Raw genomic sequence first — 19,558 nt, 5'->3', positions numbered from 1 at the left:
CTCTGGTGCTATGGAGCTATGGAGCTCTGGTGCTATGGAGCTCTGGAGGTATGGAGCTCTGGAGGTATGGAGCTATGGAGCCCTGGAGCTCTGGAGGTATGGAGCTATGGTGCTATGGAGCTCTGAAGCCATGGAGCTCTGGTGCTATGGAGCTATGGAGCTCTGGTGCTATGGAGCTATGGAGCTATGGAGCTCTGGAAGTATGGAGCTCTGGTGCTATGGAGCTATGGAGCTCTGGTGCTATGGAGCTATGGAGCTCTGGTGCTATGGAGCTATGGAGCTCTGGTGCTATGGAGCTCTGGTGCTATGGAGCTCTGGTGCTATGGAGCTATGGAGCTCTGGTGCTATGGAGCTATGGAGCTCTGGAGGTATGGAGCTCTGGAGGTATGGAGCTCTGGAGGTATGGAGCTATGGAGCCCTGGAGCTCTGGAGGTATGGAGCTATGGTGCTATGGAGCTCTGAAGCCATGGAGCTCTGGTGCTATGGAGCTCTGGAGCTCTGGAGGTATGGAGCTCTGGAGGTATGGAGCTATGGAGCCCTGGAGCTCTGGAGGTATGGAGCTATGGTGCTATGGAGCTCTGAAGCCATGGAGCTCTGGTGCTATGGAGCTCTGGAGCTCTGGAGGTATGGAGCTCTGGAGGTATGGAGCTCTGGAGGTATGGAGCTATGGAGCCCTGGAGCTCTGGAGGTATGGAGCTATGGTGCTATGGAGCTCTGAAGCCATGGAGCTCTGGTGCTATGGAGCTCTGGAGGTATGGAGCTCTGGAGGTATGGAGCTCTGGAGGTATGGAGCTATGGAGCCCTGGAGCTCTGGAGGTATGGAGCTATGGTGCTATGGAGCTCTGAAGCCATGGAGCTCTGGTGCTATGGAGCTCTGGAGGTATGGAGCTCTGGAGGTATGGAGCTCTGGAGGTATGGAGCTATGGAGCTATGGAGCCCTGGAGCTCTGGAGGTATGGAGCTATGGTGCTATGGAGCTCTGAAGCCATGGAGCTCTGGTGCTATGGAGCTATGGAGCTCTGGTGCTATGGAGCTATGGAGGTATGGAGCCACCAGCCAGCACCCTCCGTGGCTGGATCAATGGAAGTGTTTTAGGTACCAGGCAGCCAAAGGGCCGAGGCCTCACGCTCGACCACGCCGGCGCAGAGTTCCAGCCGCTCGGATAAGCTCTGTCACTCACCCGCCGCGCAGCCACCGGTAACGGGGAAATGTCGCCGCCTGGCGGACACGCCGTTGTAAATGAATGGGCTTTCGCACTTAGTGCAATTTTCGCCAACTCTCTGACTTAGAGCTATGGAAGTATGGAGCTATGGAGCCACCAGCCACCCAGGCTGGAGCTATGGAGCTCTGGAGGTATGGAGCTCAGGTGCTATGGAAGTATGGAGCTATGGAGCTATGGAAGTATGGAGCTATGGAGCTATGGAGCTCTGGAAGTATGGAGCTATGGAGCTCTGGAGGTATGGAGCTATGGAGCCCTGGAGCCCTGGAGCTATGGAGCTCTGGTGCTATGGAGGTATGGAGCTCTGGAGGTATGGAGCTCTGGAGGTATGGAGCTATGGAGCTATGGAGCCCTGGAGCTATGGAGCTATGGAGCCCTGGAGCTATGGAGCTATGGAGCCCTGGAGCTATGGAGCTATGGAGCTCTGGTGCTATGGAGCTATGGAGCTCTGGTGCTATGGAGCTATGGAGCTCTGGTGCTATGGAGCTATGGAGCTCTGGTGCTATGGAGCTATGGAGCTCTGGAAGTATGGAGCTATGGAGCTCTGGAGGTATGGAGCTATGGAGCCCTGGAGCTATGGAGCCCTGGAGCTATGGAAGTATGGAGCTCTGGTGCTATGGAGCTATGGAGCTCTGGTGCTATGGAGCTATGGAGCTCTGGAGCTATGGAGCTCTGGAGGTATGGAGCTATGGAGCTATGGAGCTCTGGAGGTATGGAGCTATGGAGCTATGGAAGTATGGAGCTCTGGTGCTATGGAGCTATGGAGCTCTGGTGCTATGGAGCTATGGAGCTCTGGTGCTATGGAGCTATGGAGCTCTGGAAGTATGGAGCTCTGGTGCTATGGAGCTATGGAGCTCTGGTGCTATGGAGCTATGGAGCTCTGGTGCTATGGAGCTATGGAGCTCTGGTGCTATGGAGCTCTGGTGCTATGGAGCTCTGGTGCTATGGAGCTATGGAGCTCTGGTGCTATGGAGCTATGGAGCTCTGGATGTATGGAGCTCTGGAGGTATGGAGCTCTGGAGGTATGGAGCTTTGGAGCCCTGGAGCTCTGGAGGTATGGAGCTATGGTGCTATGGAGCTCTGAAGCCATGGAGCTCTGGTGCTATGGAGCTCTGGAGCTCTGGAGGTATGGAGCTCTGGAGGTATGGAGCTATGGAGCCCTGGAGCTCTGGAGGTATGGAGCTATGGTGCTATGGAGCTCTGAAGCCATGGAGCTCTGGTGCTATGGAGCTCTGGAGCTCTGGAGGTATGGAGCTCTGGAGGTATGGAGCTATGGAGCCCTGGAGCTCTGGAGGTATGGAGCTATGGTGCTATGGAGCTCTGAAGCCATGGAGCTCTGGTGCTATGGAGCTCTGGAGCTCTGGAGGTATGGAGCTCTGGAGGTATGGAGCTCTGGAGGTATGGAGCTATGGAGCCCTGGAGCTCTGGAGGTATGGAGCTATGGTGCTATGGAGCTCTGAAGCCATGGAGCTCTGGTGCTATGGAGCTCTGGAGGTATGGAGCTCTGGAGGTATGGAGCTCTGGAGGTATGGAGCTATGGAGCCCTGGAGCTCTGGAGGTATGGAGCTATGGTGCTATGGAGCTCTGAAGCCATGGAGCTCTGGTGCTATGGAGCTCTGGTGCTATGGAGCTCTGGAGGTATGGAGCTCTGGAGGTATGGAGCTCTGGAGGTATGGAGCTATGGAGCCCTGGAGCTCTGGAGGTATGGAGCTATGGTGCTATGGAGCTCTGAAGCCATGGAGCTCTGGTGCTATGGAGCTATGGAGCTCTGGTGCTATGGAGCTATGGAGGTATGGAGCCACCAGCCAGCACCCTCCGTGGCTGGATCAATGGAAGTGTTTTAGGTACCAGGCAGCCAAAGGGCCGAGGCCTCACGCTCGACCACGCCGGCGCAGAGTTCCAGCCGCTCGGATAAGCTCTGTCACTCACCCGCCGCGCAGCCACCGGTAACGGGGAAATGTCGCCGCCTGGCGGACACGCCGTTGTAAATGAATGGGCTTTCGCACTTAGTGCAATTTTCGCCAACTCTCTGACTTAGAGCTATGGAAGTATGGAGCTATGGAGCCACCAGCCACCCAGGCTGGAGCTATGGAGCTCTGGAGGTATGGAGCTCAGGTGCTATGGAAGTATGGAGCTATGGAGCTATGGAAGTATGGAGCTATGGAGCTATGGAGCTCTGGAAGTATGGAGCTATGGAGCTCTGGAGGTATGGAGCTATGGAGCCCTGGAGCCCTGGAGCCCTGGAGCTATGGAGCTCTGGTACTATGGAGGTATGGAGCTCTGGAGGTATGGAGCTCTGGAGGTATGGAGCTATGGAGCTATGGAGCCCTGGAGCTATGGAGCTATGGAGCCCTGGAGCTATGGAGCTTTGGAGCCCTGGAGCTATGGAGCTATGGAGCTCTGGTGCTATGGAGCTATGGAGCTCTGGTGCTATGGAGCTATGGAGCTCTGGTGCTATGGAGCTATGGAGCTCTGGTGCTATGGAGCTATGGAGCTCTGGAAGTATGGAGCTATGGAGCTCTGGAGGTATGGAGCTATGGAGCCCTGGAGCTATGGAGCCCTGGAGCTATGGAAGTATGGAGCTCTGGTGCTATGGAGCTATGGAGCTCTGGTGCTATGGAGCTATGGAGCTCTGGAGCTATGGAGCTCTGGAGGTATGGAGCTATGGAGCTATGGAGCTCTGGAGGTATGGAGCTATGGAGCTATGGAAGTATGGAGCTCTGGTGCTATGGAGCTATGGAGCTCTGGTGCTATGGAGCTATGGAGCTCTGGTGCTATGGAGCTATGGAGCTATGGAGCTATGGAAGTATGGAGCTCTGGTGCTATGGAGCTATGGAGCTCTGGTGCTATGGAGCTATGGAGCTCTGGTGCTATGGAGCTATGGAGCTCTGGTGCTATGGAGCTCTGGTGCTATGGAGCTATGGAGCTCTGGTGCTATGGAGCTATGGAGCTCTGGAGGTATGGAGCTCTGGAGGTATGGAGCTCTGGAGGTATGGAGCTTTGGAGCCCTGGAGCTCTGGAGGTATGGAGCTATGGTGCTATGGAGCTCTGAAGCCATGGAGCTCTGGTGCTATGGAGCTCTGGAGCTCTGGAGGTATGGAGCTCTGGAGGTATGGAGCTATGGAGCCCTGGAGCTCTGGAGGTATGGAGCTATGGTGCTATGGAGCTCTGAAGCCATGGAGCTCTGGTGCTATGGAGCTCTGGAGCTCTGGAGGTATGGAGCTCTGGAGGTATGGAGCTATGGAGCCCTGGAGCTCTGGAGGTATGGAGCTATGGTGCTATGGAGCTCTGAAGCCATGGAGCTCTGGTGCTATGGAGCTCTGGAGCTCTGGAGGTATGGAGCTCTGGAGGTATGGAGCTCTGGAGGTATGGAGCTATGGAGCCCTGGAGCTCTGGAGGTATGGAGCTATGGTGCTATGGAGCTCTGAAGCCATGGAGCTCTGGTGCTATGGAGCTCTGGAGGTATGGAGCTCTGGAGGTATGGAGCTCTGGAGGTATGGAGCTATGGAGCCCTGGAGCTCTGGAGGTATGGAGCTATGGTGCTATGGAGCTCTGAAGCCATGGAGCTCTGGTGCTATGGAGCTCTGGAGGTATGGAGCTCTGGAGGTATGGAGCTCTGGAGGTATGGAGCTATGGAGCCCTGGAGCTCTGGAGGTATGGAGCTATGGTGCTATGGAGCTCTGAAGCCATGGAGCTCTGGTGCTATGGAGCTCTGGAGGTATGGAGCTCTGGAGGTATGGAGCTCTGGAGGTATGGAGCTATGGCGCCCTGGAGCTCTGGAGGTATGGAGCTATGGTGCTATGGAGCTCTGAAGCCATGGAGCTCTGGTGCTATGGAGCTATGGAGCTCTGGTGCTATGGAGCTATGGAGGTATGGAGCCACCAGCCAGCACCCTCCGTGGCTGGATCAATGGAAGTGTTTTAGGTACCAGGCAGCCAAAGGGCCGAGGCCTCACGCTCGACCACGCCGGCGCAGAGTTCCAGCCGCTCGGATAAGCTCTGTCACTCACCCGCCGCGCAGCCACCGGTAACGGGGAAATGTCGCCGCCTTGTGGACACGCCGTTGTAAATGAATGGGCTTTCGCACTTAGTGCAATTTTCGCCAACTCTCTGACTTAGAGCTATGGAAGTATGGAGCTATGGAGCCACCAGCCACCCAGGCTGGAGCTCTGGAGCTCTGGAGGTATGGAGCTCTGGTGCTATGGAAGTATGGAGCTCTGGTGCTATGGAAGTATGGAGCTATGGAGGTATGGAAGTATGGAGCTATGGAAGTATGGAGCTATGGAGCTCTGGAAGTATGGAGCTATGGAGCTCTGGAGGTATGGAGCCCTGGAGCTATGGAGCCCTGGAGCTATGGAAGTATGGAGCTCTGGTGCTATGGAGCTATGGAGCTCTGGTGCTATGGAGCTATGGAGCTATGGAGCTCTGGAGCTATGGAGCTCTGGAGGTATGCAGCTATGGAGCTATGGAGCTCTGGAGGTATGGAGCTATGGAGCTATGGAAGTATGGAGCTCTGGTGCTATGGAGCTATGGAGCTCTGGTGCTATGGAGCTATGGAGCTCTGGTGCTATGGAGCTATGGAGCTATGGAGCTCTGGAAGTATGGAGCTCTGGTGCTATGGAGCTATGGAGCTCTGGTGCTATGGAGCTATGGAGCTCTGGTGCTATGGAGCTATGGAGCTCTGGTGCTATGGAGCTCTGGTGCTATGGAGCTCTGGTGCTATGGAGCTATGGAGCTCTGGTGCTATGGAGCTATGGAGCTCTGGAGGTATGGAGCTCTGGAGGTATGGAGCTCTGGAGGTATGGAACTATGGAGCCCTGGAGCTCTGGAGGTATGGAGCTATGGTGCTATGGAGCTCTGAAGCCATGGAGCTCTGGTGCTATGGAGCTCTGGAGCTCTGGAGGTATGGAGCTCTGGAGGTATGGAGCTATGGAGCCCTGGAGCTCTGGAGGTATGGAGCTATGGAGCTCTGAAGCCATGGAGCTCTGGTGCTATGGAGCTCTGGAGCTCTGGAGGTATGGAGCTCTGGAGGTATGGAGCTCTGGAGGTATGGAGCTATGGAGCCCTGGAGCTCTGGAGGTATGGAGCTATGGTGCTATGGAGCTCTGAAGCCATGGAGCTCTGGTGCTATGGAGCTCTGGAGGTATGGAGCTCTGGAGGTATGGAGCTCTGGAGGTATGGAGCTATGGAGCCCTGGAGCTCTGGAGGTATGGAGCTATGGTGCTATGGAGCTCTGAAGCCATGGAGCTCTGGTGCTATGGAGCTCTGGAGGTATGGAGCTCTGGAGGTATGGAGCTCTGGAGGTATGGAGCTATGGAGCCCTGGAGCTCTGGAGGTATGGAGCTATGGTGCTATGGAGCTCTGAAGCCATGGAGCTCTGGTGCTATGGAGCTATGGAGCTCTGGTGCTATGGAGCTATGGAGGTATGGAGCCACCAGCCAGCACCCTCCGTGGCTGGATCAATGGAAGTGTTTTAGGTACCAGGCAGCCAAAGGGCCGAGGCCTCACGCTCGACCACGCCGGCGCAGAGTTCCAGCCGCTCGGATAAGCTCTGTCACTCACCCGCCGCGCAGCCACCGGTAACGGGGAAATGTCGCCGCCTGGCGGACACGCCGTTGTAAATGAATGGGCTTTCGCACTTAGTGCAATTTTCGCCAACTCTCTGACTTAGAGCTATGGAAGTATGGAGCTATGGAGCCACCAGCCACCCAGGCTGGAGCTATGGAGCTCTGGAGGTATGGAGCTCAGGTGCTATGGAAGTATGGAGCTATGGAGCTATGGAAGTATGGAGCTATGGAGCTATGGAGCTCTGGAAGTATGGAGCTATGGAGCTCTGGAGGTATGGAGCTATGGAGCCCTGGAGCCCTGGAGCCCTGGAGCTATGGAGCTCTGGTACTATGGAGGTATGGAGCTCTGGAGGTATGGAGCTCTGGAGGTATGGAGCTATGGAGCTATGGAGCCCTGGAGCTATGGAGCTATGGAGCCCTGGAGCTATGGAGCTTTGGAGCCCTGGAGCTATGGAGCTATGGAGCTCTGGTGCTATGGAGCTATGGAGCTCTGGTGCTATGGAGCTATGGAGCTCTGGTGCTATGGAGCTATGGAGCTCTGGTGCTATGGAGCTATGGAGCTCTGGAAGTATGGAGCTATGGAGCTCTGGAGGTATGGAGCTATGGAGCCCTGGAGCTATGGAGCCCTGGAGCTATGGAAGTATGGAGCTCTGGTGCTATGGAGCTATGGAGCTCTGGTGCTATGGAGCTATGGAGCTCTGGAGCTATGGAGCTCTGGAGGTATGGAGCTATGGAGCTATGGAGCTCTGGAGGTATGGAGCTATGGAGCTATGGAAGTATGGAGCTCTGGTGCTATGGAGCTATGGAGCTCTGGTGCTATGGAGCTATGGAGCTCTGGTGCTATGGAGCTATGGAGCTATGGAGCTATGGAAGTATGGAGCTCTGGTGCTATGGAGCTATGGAGCTCTGGTGCTATGGAGCTATGGAGCTCTGGTGCTATGGAGCTATGGAGCTCTGGTGCTATGGAGCTCTGGTGCTATGGAGCTATGGAGCTCTGGTGCTATGGAGCTATGGAGCTCTGGAGGTATGGAGCTCTGGAGGTATGGAGCTCTGGAGGTATGGAGCTTTGGAGCCCTGGAGCTCTGGAGGTATGGAGCTATGGTGCTATGGAGCTCTGAAGCCATGGAGCTCTGGTGCTATGGAGCTCTGGAGCTCTGGAGGTATGGAGCTCTGGAGGTATGGAGCTATGGAGCCCTGGAGCTCTGGAGGTATGGAGCTATGGTGCTATGGAGCTCTGAAGCCATGGAGCTCTGGTGCTATGGAGCTCTGGAGCTCTGGAGGTATGGAGCTCTGGAGGTATGGAGCTATGGAGCCCTGGAGCTCTGGAGGTATGGAGCTATGGTGCTATGGAGCTCTGAAGCCATGGAGCTCTGGTGCTATGGAGCTCTGGAGCTCTGGAGGTATGGAGCTCTGGAGGTATGGAGCTCTGGAGGTATGGAGCTATGGAGCCCTGGAGCTCTGGAGGTATGGAGCTATGGTGCTATGGAGCTCTGAAGCCATGGAGCTCTGGTGCTATGGAGCTCTGGAGGTATGGAGCTCTGGAGGTATGGAGCTCTGGAGGTATGGAGCTATGGAGCCCTGGAGCTCTGGAGGTATGGAGCTATGGTGCTATGGAGCTCTGAAGCCATGGAGCTCTGGTGCTATGGAGCTCTGGAGGTATGGAGCTCTGGAGGTATGGAGCTCTGGAGGTATGGAGCTATGGAGCCCTGGAGCTCTGGAGGTATGGAGCTATGGTGCTATGGAGCTCTGAAGCCATGGAGCTCTGGTGCTATGGAGCTCTGGAGGTATGGAGCTCTGGAGGTATGGAGCTCTGGAGGTATGGAGCTATGGCGCCCTGGAGCTCTGGAGGTATGGAGCTATGGTGCTATGGAGCTCTGAAGCCATGGAGCTCTGGTGCTATGGAGCTATGGAGCTCTGGTGCTATGGAGCTATGGAGGTATGGAGCCACCAGCCAGCACCCTCCGTGGCTGGATCAATGGAAGTGTTTTAGGTACCAGGCAGCCAAAGGGCCGAGGCCTCACGCTCGACCACGCCGGCGCAGAGTTCCAGCCGCTCGGATAAGCTCTGTCACTCACCCGCCGCGCAGCCACCGGTAACGGGGAAATGTCGCCGCCTTGTGGACACGCCGTTGTAAATGAATGGGCTTTCGCACTTAGTGCAATTTTCGCCAACTCTCTGACTTAGAGCTATGGAAGTATGGAGCTATGGAGCCACCAGCCACCCAGGCTGGAGCTCTGGAGCTCTGGAGGTATGGAGCTCTGGTGCTATGGAAGTATGGAGCTCTGGTGCTATGGAAGTATGGAGCTATGGAGGTATGGAAGTATGGAGCTATGGAAGTATGGAGCTATGGAGCTCTGGAAGTATGGAGCTATGGAGCTCTGGAGGTATGGAGCCCTGGAGCTATGGAGCCCTGGAGCTATGGAAGTATGGAGCTCTGGTGCTATGGAGCTATGGAGCTCTGGTGCTATGGAGCTATGGAGCTATGGAGCTCTGGAGCTATGGAGCTCTGGAGGTATGCAGCTATGGAGCTATGGAGCTCTGGAGGTATGGAGCTATGGAGCTATGGAAGTATGGAGCTCTGGTGCTATGGAGCTATGGAGCTCTGGTGCTATGGAGCTATGGAGCTCTGGTGCTATGGAGCTATGGAGCTATGGAGCTCTGGAAGTATGGAGCTCTGGTGCTATGGAGCTATGGAGCTCTGGTGCTATGGAGCTATGGAGCTCTGGTGCTATGGAGCTATGGAGCTCTGGTGCTATGGAGCTCTGGTGCTATGGAGCTCTGGTGCTATGGAGCTATGGAGCTCTGGTGCTATGGAGCTATGGAGCTCTGGAGGTATGGAGCTCTGGAGGTATGGAGCTCTGGAGGTATGGAACTATGGAGCCCTGGAGCTCTGGAGGTATGGAGCTATGGTGCTATGGAGCTCTGAAGCCATGGAGCTCTGGTGCTATGGAGCTCTGGAGCTCTGGAGGTATGGAGCTCTGGAGGTATGGAGCTATGGAGCCCTGGAGCTCTGGAGGTATGGAGCTATGGAGCTCTGAAGCCATGGAGCTCTGGTGCTATGGAGCTCTGGAGCTCTGGAGGTATGGAGCTCTGGAGGTATGGAGCTCTGGAGGTATGGAGCTATGGAGCCCTGGAGCTCTGGAGGTATGGAGCTATGGTGCTATGGAGCTCTGAAGCCATGGAGCTCTGGTGCTATGGAGCTCTGGAGGTATGGAGCTCTGGAGGTATGGAGCTCTGGAGGTATGGAGCTATGGAGCCCTGGAGCTCTGGAGGTATGGAGCTATGGTGCTATGGAGCTCTGAAGCCATGGAGCTCTGGTGCTATGGAGCTCTGGAGGTATGGAGCTCTGGAGGTATGGAGCTCTGGAGGTATGGAGCTATGGAGCCCTGGAGCTCTGGAGGTATGGAGCTATGGTGCTATGGAGCTCTGAAGCCATGGAGCTCTGGTGCTATGGAGCTATGGAGCTCTGGTGCTATGGAGCTATGGAGGTATGGAGCCACCAGCCAGCACCCTCCGTGGCTGGATCAATGGAAGTGTTTTAGGTACCAGGCAGCCAAAGGGCCGAGGCCTCACGCTCGACCACGCCGGCGCAGAGTTCCAGCCGCTCGGATAAGCTCTGTCACTCACCCGCCGCGCAGCCACCGGTAACGGGGAAATGTCGCCGCCTGGCGGACACGCCGTTGTAAATGAATGGGCTTTCGCACTTAGTGCAATTTTCGCCAACTCTCTGACTTAGAGCTATGGAAGTATGGAGCTATGGAGCCACCAGCCACCCAGGCTGGAGCTATGGAGCTCTGGAGGTATGGAGCTCAGGTGCTATGGAAGTATGGAGCTATGGAGCTATGGAAGTATGGAGCTATGGAGCTATGGAGCTCTGGAAGTATGGAGCTATGGAGCTCTGGAGGTATGGAGCTATGGAGCCCTGGAGCCCTGGAGCTATGGAGCTCTGGTGCTATGGAGGTATGGAGCTCTGGAGGTATGGAACTCTGGAGGTATGGAGCTATGGAGCTATGGAGCCCTGGAGCTATGGAGCTATGGAGCCCTGGAGCTATGGAGCTATGGAGCCCTGGAGCTATGGAGCTATGGAGCTCTGGTGCTATGGAGCTATGGAGCTCTGTTGCTATGGAGCTATGGAGCTCTGGTGCTATGGAGCTATGGAGCTCTGGTGCTATGGAGCTATGGAGCTCTGGAAGTATGGAGCTATGGAGCTCTGGAGGTATGGAGCTATGGAGCCCTGGAGCTATGGAGCCCTGGAGCTATGGAAGTATGGAGCTCTGGTGCTATGGAGCTATGGAGCTCTGGTGCTATGGAGCTATGGAGCTCTGGAGCTATGGAGCTCTGGAGGTATGGAGCTATGGAGCTATGGAGCTCTGGAGGTATGGAGCTATGGAGCTATGGAAGTATGGAGCTCTGGTGCTATGGAGCTATGGAGCTCTGGTGCTATGGAGCTATGGAGCTCTGGTGCTATGGAGCTATGGAGCTATGGAGCTCTGGAAGTATGGAGCTCTGGTGCTATGGAGCTATGGAGCTCTGGTGCTATGGAGCTATGGAGCTCTGGTGCTATGGAGCTATGGAGGTATGGAGCCACCAGCCAGCACCCTCCGTGGCTGGATCAATGGAAGTGTTTTAGGTACCAGGCAGCCAAAGGGCCGAGGCCTCACGCTCGACCACGCCGGCGCAGAGTTCCAGCCGCTCGGATAAGCTCTGTCACTCACCCGCCGCGCAGCCACCGGTAACGGGGAAATGTCGCCGCCTTGTGGACACGCCGTTGTAAATGAATGGGCTTTCGCACTTAGTGCAATTTTCGCCAACTCTCTGACTTAGAGCTATGGAAGTATGGAGCTATGGAGCCACCAGCCACCCAGGCTGGAGCTCTGGAGCTCTGGAGGTATGGAGCTCTGGTGCTATGGAAGTATGGAGCTCTGGTGCTATGGAAGTATGGAGCTATGGAGGTATGGAAGTATGGAGCTATGGAAGTATGGAGCTATGGAGCTCTGGAAGTATGGAGCTATGGAGCTCTGGAGGTATGGAGCCCTGGAGCTATGGAGCCCTGGAGCTATGGAAGTATGGAGCTCTGGTGCTATGGAGCTATGGAGCTCTGGTGCTATGGAGCTATGGAGCTATGGAGCTCTGGAGCTATGGAGCTCTGGAGGTATGGAGCTATGGAGCTATGGAGCTCTGGAGGTATGGAGCTATGGAGCTATGGAAGTATGGAGCTCTGGTGCTATGGAGCTATGGAGCTCTGGTGCTATGGAGCTATGGAGCTCTGGTGCTATGGAGCTATGGAGCTATGGAGCTCTGGAAGTATGGAGCTCTGGTGCTATGGAGCTATGGAGCTCTGGTGCTATGGAGCTATGGAGCTCTGGTGCTATGGAGCTCTGGTGCTATGGAGCTATGGAGCTCTGGTGCTATGGAGCTCTGGAGGTATGGAGCTCTGGAGGTATGGAGCTCTGGAGGTATGGAGCTATGGAGCCCTGGAGCTCTGGAGGTATGGAGCTATGGTGCTATGGAGCTCTGAAGCCATGGAGCTCTGGTGCTATGGAGCTATGGAGCTCTGGTGCTATGGAGCTATGGAGCTATGGAGCTCTGGAAGTATGGAGCTCTGGTGCTATGGAGCTCTGGAGCTCTGGAGGTATGGAGCTCTGGAGGTATGGAGCTATGGAGGTATGGAGCTATGGAGCCCTGGAGCTCTGGAGGTATGGAGCTATGGTGCTATGGAGCTCTGAAGCCATGGAGCTCTGGTGCTATGGAGCTCTGGAGGTATGGAGCTCTGGAGGTATGGAGCTCTGGAGGTATGGAGCTATGGAGCCCTGGAGCTCTGGAGCCCTGGAGCTCTGGAGGTATGGAGCTATGGTGCTATGGAGCTCTGAAGCCATGGAGCTCTGGTGCTATGGAGCTCTGGAGGTATGGAGCTCTGGAGGTATGGAGCTCTGGAGGTATGGAGCTATGGAGCCCTGGAGCTCTGGAGGTATGGAGCTATGGTGCTATGGAGCTCTGAAGCCATGGAGCTCTGGTGCTATGGAGCTATGGAGCTCTGGTGCTATGGAGCTATGGAGGTATGGAGCCACCAGCCAGCACCCTCCGTGGCTGGATCAATGGAAGTGTTTTAGGTACCAGGCAGCCAAAGGGCCGAGGCCTCACGCTCGACCACGCCGGCGCAGAGTTCCAGCCGCTCGGATAAGCTCTGTCACTCACCCGCCGCGCAGCCACCGGTAACGGGGAAATGTCGCCGCCTGGCGGACACGCCGTTGTAAATGAATGGGCTTTCGCACTTAGTGCAATTTTCGCCAACTCTCTGACTTAGAGCTATGGAAGTATGGAGCTATGGAGCCACCAGCCACCCAGGCTGGAGCTATGGAGCTCTGGAGGTATGGAGCTCAGGTGCTATGGAAGTATGGAGCTATGGAGCTATGGAAGTATGGAGCTATGGAGCTATGGAGCTCTGGAAGTATGGAGCTATGGAGCTCTGGAGGTATGGAGCTATGGAGCCCTGGAGCCCTGGAGCTATGGAGCTCTGGTGCTATGGAGGTATGGAGCTCTGGAGGTATGGAGCTCTGGAGGTATGGAGCTATGGAGCTATGGAGCCCTGGAGCTATGGAGCTATGGAGCCCTGGAGCTATGGAGCTATGGAGCCCTGGAGCTATGGAGCTATGGAGCTCTGGTGCTATGGAGCTATGGAGCTCTGGTGCTATGGAGCTATGGAGCTCTGGTGCTATGGAGCTATGGAGCTCTAGTGCTATGGAGCTATGGAGCTCTGGAAGTATGGAGCTATGGAGCTCTGGAGGTATGGAGCTATGGAGCCCTGGAGCTATGGAGCCCTGGAGCTATGGAAGTATGGAGCTCTGGTGCTATGGAGCTATGGAGCTCTGGTGCTATGGAGCTATGGAGCTCTGGAGCTATGGAGCTCTGGAGGTATGGAGCTATGGAGCTATGGAGCTCTGGAGGTATGGAGCTATGGAGCTATGGAAGTATGGAGCTCTGGTGCTATGGAGCTATGGAGCTCTGGTGCTATGGAGCTATGGAGCTCTGGTGCTATGGAGCTATGGAGCTATGGAGCTCTGGAAGTATGGAGCTCTGGTGCTATGGAGCTATGGAGCTCTGGTGCTATGGAGCTATGGAGCTCTGGTGCTATGGAGCTATGGAGCTCTGGTGCTATGGAGCTCTGGTGCTATGGAGCTATGGAGCTCTGGTGCTATGGAGCTATGGAGCTCTGGAGGTATGGAGCTCTGGAGGTATGGAGCTCTGGAGGTATGGAGCTTTGGAGCCCTGGAGCTCTGGAGGTATGGAGCTATGGTGCTATGGAGCTCTGAAGCCATGGAGCTCTGGTGCTATGGAGCTCTGGAGCTCTGGAGGTATGGAACTCTGGAGGTATGGAGCTATGGAGCCCTGGAGCTCTGGAGGTATGGAGCTATGGTGCTATGGAGCTCTGAAGCCATGGAGCTCTGGTGCTATGGAGCTCTGGAGCTCTGGAGGTATGGAGCTCTGGAGGTATGGAGCTATGGAGCCCTGGAGCTCTGGAGGTATGGAGCTATGGTGCTATGGAGCTCTGAAGCCATGGAGCTCTGGTGCTATGGAGCTCTGGAGCTCTGGAGGTATGGAGCTCTGGAGGTATGGAGCTCTGGAGGTATGGAGCTATGGAGCCCTGGAGCTCTGGAGGTATGGAGCTATGGTGCTATGGAGCTCTGAAGCCATGGAGCTCTGGTGCTATGGAGCTCTGGAGGTATGGAGCTCTGGAGGTATGGAGCTCTGGAGGTATGGAGCTATGGAGCCCTGGAGCTCTGGAGGTATGGAGCTATGGTGCTATGGAGCTCTGAAGCCATGGAGCTCTGGTGCTATGGAGCTCTGGAGGTATGGAGCTCTGGAGGTATGGAGCTCTGGAGGTATGGAGCTATGGAGCCCTGGAGCTCTGGAGGTATGGAGCTATGGTGCTATGGAGCTCTGAAGCCATGGAGCTCTGGTGCTATGGAGCTCTGGAGGTATGGAGCTCTGGAGGTATGGAGCTCTGGAGGTATGGAGCTATGGAGCCCTGGAGCTCTGGAGGTATGGAGCTATGGAAGTATGGAGCTCTGGTGCTATGGAAGTATGGAGCTATGGAGGTATGGAAGTATGGAGCTATGGAAGTATGGAGCTATGGAGCTCTGGAAGTATGGAGCTATGGAGCTCTGGAGGTATGGAGCCCTGGAGCTATGGAGCCCTGGAGCTATGGAAGTATGGAGCTCTGGTGCTATGGAGCTATGGAGCTCTGGTGCTATGGAGCTATGGAGCTATGGAGCTCTGGAGCTATGGAGCTCTGGAGGTATGCAGCTATGGAGCTATGGAGCTCTGGAGGTATGGAGCTATGGAGCTATGGAAGTATGGAGCTCTGGTGCTATGGAGCTATGGAGCTCTGGTGCTATGGAGCTATGGAGCTCTGGTGCTATGGAGCTATGGAGCTATGGAGCTCTGGAAGTATGGAGCTCTGGTGCTATGGAGCTATGGAGCTCTGGTGCTATGGAGCTATGGAGCTCTGGTGCTATGGAGCTATGGAGCTCTGGTGCTATGGAGCTCTGGTGCTATGGAGCTCTGGTGCTATGGAGCTATGGAGCTCTGGTGCTATGGAGCTATGGAGCTCTGGAGGTATGGAGCTCTGGAGGTATGGAGCTCTGGAGGTATGGAGCTATGGAGCCCTGGAGCTCTGGAGGTATGGAGCTATGGTGCTATGGAGCTCTGAAGCCATGGAGCTCTGGTGCTATGGAGCTCTGGAGCTCTGGAGGTATGGAGCTCTGGAGGTATGGAGCTATGGAGCCCTGGAGCTCTGGAGGTATGGAGCTATGGAGCTCTGAAGCCATGGAGCTCTGGTGCTATGGAGCTCTGGAGCTCTGGAGGTATGGAGCTCTGGAGGTATGGAGCTCTGGAGGTATGGAGCTATGGAGCCCTGGAGCTATGGAGGTATGGAGCTATGGTGCTATGGAGCTCTGAAGCCATGGAGCTCTGGTGCTATGGAGCTCTGGAGGTATGGAGCTCTGGAGGTATGGAGCTCTGGAGGTATGGAGCTATGGAGCCCTGGAGCTCTGGAGGTATGGAGCTATGGTGCTATGGAGCTCTGAAGCCATGGAGCTCTGGTGCTATGGAGCTCTGGAGGTATGGAGCTCTGGAGGTATGGAGTTCTGGAGGTATGGAGCTATGGAGCCCTGGAGCTCTGGAGGTATGGAGCTATGGTGCTATGGAGCTCTGAAGCCATGGAGCTCTGGTGCTATGGAGCTATGGAGCTCTGGTGCTATGGAGCTATGGAGGTATGGAGCCACCAGCCAGCACCCTCCGTGGCTGGATCAATGGAAGTGTTTTAGGTACCAGGCAGCCAAAGGGCCGAGGCCTCACGCTCGACCACGCCGGCGCAGAGTTCCAGCCGCTCGGATAAGCTCTGTCACTCACCCGCCGCGCAGCCACCGGTAACGGGGAAATGTCGCCGCCTGGCGGACACGCCGTTGTAAATGAATGGGCTTTCGCACTTAGTGCAATTTTCGCCAACTCTCTGACTTAGAGCTATGGAAGTATGGAGCTATGGAGCCACCAGCCACCCAGGCTGGAGATATGGAGCTCTGGAGGTATGGAGCTCAGGTGCTATGGAAGTATGGAGCTATGGAGCTATGGAAGTATGGAGCTATGGAGCTATGGAGCTCTGGAAGTATGGAGCTATGGAGCTCTGGAGGTATGGAGCTATGGAGCCCTGGAGCCCTGGAGCTATGGAGCTCTGGTGCTATGGAGGTATGGAGCTCTGGAGGTATGGAGCTCTGGAGGTATGGAGCTATGGAGCTATGGAGCCCTGGAGCTATGGAGCTATGGAGCCCTGGAGCTATGGAGCTATGGAGCCCTGGAGCTATGGAGCTATGGAGCTCTGGTGCTATGGAGCTATGGAGCTCTGGTGCTATGGAGCTATGGAGCTCTGGTGCTATGGAGCTATGGAGCTCTGGTGCTATGGAGCTATGGAGCTCTGGAAGTATGGAGCTATGGAGCTCTGGAGGTATGGAGCTATGGAGCCCTGGAGCTATGGAGCCCTGGAGCTATGGAAGTATGGAGCTCTGGTGCTATGGAGCTATGGAGCTCTGGTGCTATGGAGCTATGGAGCTCTGGAGCTATGGAGCTCTGGAGGTATGGAGCTATGGAGCTATGGAGCTCTGGAGGTATGGAGCTATGGAGCTATGGAAGTATGGAGCTCTGGTGCTATGGAGCTATGGAGCTCTGGTGCTATGGAGCTATGGAGCTCTGGTGCTATGGAGCTATGGAGCTATGGAGCTCTGGAAGTATGGAGCTCTGGTGCTATGGAGCTATGGAGCTCTGGTGCTATGGAGCTATGGAGCTCTGGTGCTATGGAGCTATGGAGCTATGGAGCTCTGGTGCTATGGAGCTCTGGTGCTATGGAGCTCTGGTGCTATGGAGCTATGGAGCTCTGGTGCTATGGAGCTATGGAGCTCTGGAGGTATGGAGCTCTGGAGGTATGGAGCTCTGGAGGTATGGAGCTTTGGAGCCCTGGAGCTCTGGAGGTATGGAGCTATGGTGCTATGGAGCTCTGAAGCCATGGAGCTCTGGTGCTATGGAGCTCTGGAGCTCTGGAGGTATGGAGCTCTGGAGGTATGGAGCTATGGAGCCCTGGAGCTCTGGAGGTATGGAGCTATGGTGCTATGGAGCTCTGAAGCCATGGAGCTCTGGTGCTATGGAGCTCTGGAGCTCTGGAGGTATGGAGCTCTGGAGGTATGGAGCTATGGAGCCCTGGAGCTCTGGAGGTATGGAGCTATGGTGCTATTGAGCTCTGAAGCCATGGAGCTCTGGTGCTATGGAGCTCTGGAGCTCTGGAGGTATGGAGCTCTGGAGGTATGGAGCTCTGGAGGTATGGAGCTATGGAGCCCTGGAGCTCTGGAGGTATGGAGCTCTGGAAGTATGGAGCTATGGAGCTCTGGAGGTATGGAGCTATGGAGCTCTGGAGGTATGGAGCTATGGAGCCCTGGAGCTATGGAGCCCTGGAGCTATGGAAGTATGGAGCTCTGGTGCTATGGAGCTATGGAGCTCTGGTGCTATGGAGCTATGGAGCTCTGGAGCTATGGAGCTCTGGAGGTATGGAGCTATGGAGCTCTGGAGGTATGGAGCTATGGAGCTATGGAAGTATGGAGCTCTGGTGCTATGGAGCTATGGAGCTCTGGTGCTATGGAGCTATGGAGCTATGGAGCTCTGGTGCTATGGAGCTATGGAGCTATGGAGCTCTGGAAGTATGGAGCTCTGGTGCTATGGAGCTATGGAGCTCTGGTGCTATGGAGCTATGGAGCTCTGGTGCTATGGAGCTATGGAGCTCTGGTGCTATGGAGCTATGGTGCTATGGAGCTCTGGTGCTATGGAGCTATGGAGCTCTGGTGCTATGGAGCTATGGAGCTCTGGAGGTATGGAGCTCTGGAGGTATGGAGCTCTGGAGGTATGGAGCTTTGGAGCCCTGGAGCTCTGGAGGTATGGAGCTATGGTGCTATGGAGCTCTGAAGCCATGGAGCTCTGGTGCTATGGAGCTATGGAGCTCTGGTGCTATGGAGCTATGGAGGTATGGAGCCACCAGCCAGCACCCTCCGTGGCTGGATCAATGGAAGTGTTTTAGGTACCAGGCAGCCAAAGGGCCGAGGCCTCACGCTCGACCACGCCGGCGCAGAGTTCCAGCCGCTCGGATAAGCTCTGTCACTCACCCGCCGCGCAGCCACCGGTAACGGGGAAATGTCGCCGCCTTGTGGACACGCCGTTGTAAATGAATGGGCTTTCGCACTTAGTGCAATTTTCGCCAACTCTCTGACTTAGAGCTATGGAAGTATGGAGCTATGGAGCCACCAGCCACCCAGGCTGGAGCTCTGGAGCTCTGGAGGTATGGAGCTCTGGTGCTATGGAAGTATGGAGCTCTGGTGCTATGGAAGTATGGAGCTATGGAGGTATGGAAGTATGGAGCTATGGAAGTATGGAGCTATGGAGCTCTGGAAGTATGGAGCTATGGAGCTCTGGAGGTATGGAGCCCTGGAGCTATGGAGCCCTGGAGCTATGGAAGTATGGAGCTCTGGTGCTATGGAGCTATGGAGCTCTGGTGCTATGGAGCTATGGAGCTCTGGAGCTATGGAGCTCTGGAGGTATGGAGCTATGGAGCTATGGAGCTCTGGAGGTATGGAGCTATGGAGCTATGGAAGTATGGAGCTCTGGTGCTATGGAGCTATGGAGCTCTGGTGCTATGGAGCTATGGAGCTCTGGTGCTATGGAGTTATGGAGCTATGGAGCTCTGGAAGTATGGAGCTCTGGTGCTATGGAGCTATGGAGCTCTGGTGCTATGGAGCTATGGAGCTCTGGTGCTATGGAGCTCTGGTGCTATGGAGCTCTGGTGCTATGGAGCTATGGAGCTCTGGTGCTATGGAGCTATGGAGCTCTGGAGGTATGGAGCTCTGGAGGTATGGAGCTCTGGAGGTATGGAGCTATGGAGCCCTGGAGCTCTGGAGGTATGGAGCTATGGTGCTATGGAGCTCTGAAGCCATGGAGCTCTGGTGCTATGGAGCTCTGGAGCTCTGGAGGTATGGAGCTCTGGAGGTATGGAGCTATGGAGCCCTGGAGCTCTGGAGGTATGGAGCTATGGAGCTCTGAAGCCATGGAGCTCTGGTGCTATGGAGCTCTGGAGCTCTGGAGGTATGGAGCTCTGGAGGTATGGAGCTCTGGAGGTATGGAGCTATGGAGCCCTGGAGCTCTGGAGGTATGGAGCTATGGTGCTATGGAGCTCTGAAGCCATGG

This window comes from Syngnathus leptorhynchus, unplaced genomic scaffold (genome assembly GCF_054491065.1).
Source record: "Syngnathus leptorhynchus isolate UIUO unplaced genomic scaffold, UIUO_Slep HiC_scaffold_26, whole genome shotgun sequence".
In the NCBI taxonomy this organism is placed as follows: Eukaryota; Metazoa; Chordata; class Actinopteri; order Syngnathiformes; family Syngnathidae; genus Syngnathus; species Syngnathus leptorhynchus.
The sequence above is the reverse complement of the archived record's forward strand: the minus strand, read 5'-3'. Positions refer to the sequence as shown.